The sequence below is a fragment of the Temnothorax curvispinosus genome, unplaced genomic scaffold (genome assembly GCF_003070985.1).
Source record: "Temnothorax curvispinosus isolate PA1 unplaced genomic scaffold, ASM307098v1 QBEX01017676.1, whole genome shotgun sequence".
In the NCBI taxonomy this organism is placed as follows: domain Eukaryota; kingdom Metazoa; phylum Arthropoda; class Insecta; order Hymenoptera; family Formicidae; genus Temnothorax; species Temnothorax curvispinosus.
Window position 1 is genome coordinate 426 of NW_020227456.1, and position 3,357 is coordinate 3,782.

At 49.2% G+C, this 3,357-nt stretch overlaps 1 long non-coding RNA gene across 1 annotated transcript; it reads right to left on the bottom strand.

Annotated features, from left to right (window-relative positions):
- Window positions 1–12: 12 nt before the first annotated feature.
- Window positions 13–3,201, bottom strand: LOC112467612. The gene is made up of 3 exons (XR_003042281.1): window positions 3,060–3,201; window positions 2,769–2,902; window positions 13–179 (listed from the first exon to the last, which is right to left on the bottom strand). It is a non-coding gene; the product is annotated as an uncharacterized LOC112467612 (long non-coding RNA).
- Between the last annotated feature and the right edge of the window lie 156 nt (window positions 3,202–3,357).

Consider the following 3,357-nt stretch of genomic DNA (forward strand, 5'->3'; position numbering starts at 1 on the left):
TTAACCCTTAACATACACCCTGGGTCAAAATGACCCAGTAAAAAATTGTTTTGCATTATCTATCATTGAAACGCTGAAATCGGGATCTGTCGCGTCGTCTCTTGGTAGTTTTAACCTCTCTCTAGATGGTGGTACAGTCGCTGTAAGTCAGCAGGCGTCCGGCTGTGTCTGGCTGCCGTCTGCGTCAAACGTTCCGAAAATCACGGGTCATTTTTTGAAATGTTAGCTTTCGCGCGTATTTTTACCTTAAAGTATATAATCCAGAGAGTATGCAGTTAAATTTTCACGTAAAAATATTAAAAATTTAGAAAGTTATTGAATATTTCGTAAAAAACAATTTTTTGGTTTATAAACCATATTTTCAATTTTTGAACCATAAAGCTTTATTAATAACCCTTCACAAACAATCTCACATTTATTTTGAGTGTTGCAAGAATACACCCTTTTAATTTCAGCCAAAAAGAATTGATCCCCCGTTTGTGGTAATTACGCAAAGTAGCGCTGGGTCAAAATGACCCAGTGTGTATTTTATGTCTCAAACAGGTAATGTGTATGTTAAGGGTTGCGACGCTTTTTCCCCCGGTCTCGCAATCCGGTGGAGGGCTATCGAGGATTGGCAGCACGCACAACTAATTCCGACACCAAAAGATTGGGCGCCAGGTGCGACGGATCGCACCACCGTACACTAATATGTCTGACGCGATATTCCCGGCAATACCCCAGGGCGTAGGGCTCTTTCAGGGAATTCGGAGAGAGGCGTCACTCAATTAATCACACTCACAAGAAAATAAATAATAATAACAGAATATATTTGGTCAGATAATATCAATATAATCGGTCTGAGTTTCTCGTATTACCGCCAAAAAAGTCGGATAGGCTGACGCACAAATGCCGCAATAACGCAATAAGGGCACGCGGTAATGTCGAATCTTTCACACGGCAACGCAACATATAAACGCAGACGAACACACGAAGCTTGACCTACGAATTAAACAATTACGATTCCGACTCAGGTATCGCGGTACCTGGCTTCAAACTCACAACGAACTTACGCCACGAGGCCGACGAACCGACTCGCCGCACCTTCGGTTGCTCCTTCAACGTACACCCGGGCCACCTCGATTCCGCGCGACGCAAAAATTATGGGCGATCTCGCCGAGTCGACCACGCTGGCCGGCGATTGCCCCCGAACACGAAATAAGGACTTGTGTCGCGGACGATCCCGCGGCTTGCCACGCGAATCCCGAATTCTCTCGCAAGCACGGAGATTCCGCGGCCCCGCACCGATCCCGTCGATCTCTTCGTCCCGCCAAACCAATATTCGCTGTCCTCGAGGGCCCGGATACGTCACTCAAATACGAGGGCGAGTGCCCTTCAAATTACATGACCACTCGCGGCTCGCCGTTACCCGCACAACTCGCTCCCGTTATCGCCACGCCAGACCTCACTCTCATTATCACTCTCGTTAATATGGCCAAGACGCGACACGATTGCGAGCTTAAATAATATGGCCAAAACGCGACACGATTACGAACATAAACTCTATCACAATAAAACGCGACACGATTACGAATAACGCGATACGATTACTTACATTAATTCGACGAGAAGCTACATAAACGCGACACGATTACTTCGATTCACACATCTCAACGCCACACGACTGTCGGCCGTGGCGGTGCTCGCGGGGAGGGCGCAAATGGTCTCTACGCATTCGAGAGCTCACTCTCGGCAAGGCCCTGGCACTTTTTCCACACGACTCTACTTCAAGGCGAGCGCAAGGTATCGCACGCTCTAACGCGGTACACAGGTATCCTGCGTAACTCCGGTAACCAACGTGTGCCACGGGCCGATGCCTCGAGCGAACCCTCTTCTCTTAACGCGGGGACGCCAGAGTGGTGACCTTACAATCGTTGTCGTCCCTCCGGTCGTCCGGGCAGCTCGTTATCCAGGAGATGCTCCTCGCTCGTTAGCCGGCACGACAGTGTCGGAAACGATGGCCTGCCGGGATCGCGCCGGTTCCCCGCGCCTGCGCTGTGGCGTGTCGCTCGACCGGATTGCCGATCCTAGCGCTTCCTGCGCCTAGGCTGCACGTGCGCCGCTCCTTCCGGGGGCGCCACTCCATTCCAGGGCGCTCTCGTCGGCGCCTCAGCTTCTCGCGCGCCTCCCTTTCCGGCGGCGCCGCTGCAATCACCTCCGATTCGGCGCGGGCTTTTTGATTCAACCGGCTGTCCGGGCCGCGATGATCGGGTCGGCGTTCGGGGTCAGGCTGGCCGGGCCTCGGCCCCGTCTGCCGGCATCCCCCTCGAGGTGACCGCCCCAGGGCGGTACCTTTCCCTGGGCCGCTCCTCGGCACCCTTGTTCCACTGGCATTTCGCTCGGGGGTGATCTGGGGTCTTCCTGATTGTTATACTGCCGCTGTTACGACCGAGTGCGGGGTGAACTCCGGCCGGCGGCGCTCACGCACTTGCGGGGAGGTCCGGGCGATCCGACTTCCAGCCATGTCCCCTGGCCGTCTCCTCAATCCTCTGCCCTTCCTCGTTGCGGCTCCCGGCCGTTACAGATGGCGTCCGGTCACCACCGGCAATCCCTTCAAAACTTAATATCTAATTAGACCAATTAATATACGCAACCGCCCTCCTCTCGCTCTAACGAGGAGGCACCCCCGAATTCCCCTCGGCCGAGCCCGTCCGGGAAGGAGACGCGACTTGTCACGTCACAGGGTTAAGTCTCTATATTCTCTTTATTAATGATAAAAATATACTTACTACGAAACTTTTATCAACAATCTCTTGGATAATGCAACCATTGTTCCCAATTACTTTTCCTATTAACAGTCGTGGGACTTGTATAAACTCCTCGCTGTATTTCAACATAGATCAGCTTTCTTAACAACTTTATTCTGTAATTGAGAAAGAAATCTGATAAGCTCTATATACCAATCCAATATAATGCAACGAATATATATATACATTTTAGATAAAAAAAAACAATCAATAAACTTTTATAAAACAGTACTCTTCGAAATAATATAAGATGATAATAATTTTTATTATTACCTCTCCATATATCTTAAATGTACATGAATTTTCTTCTAACTCTATATTTGTAATATCATCAACTTTCCGCGCTTATTGAATATTTGTACCATAAGCACCAATAGCTAGTCCTATCAGATCTTCTCGAACATTAAATTATCGATATATCTAAAATAAAAAAAATTTTACATTGCACATCTCTTTACACAATATTATTCAAGATAAAGTTTCTCTCTTTCTCTCTCCCCCCTCCCTCCCCTCCTACTCTACTCTCTCCCTCCCTCTCTCTCTCCCTCCCCTCCATCCCTTCCTCCCTCCT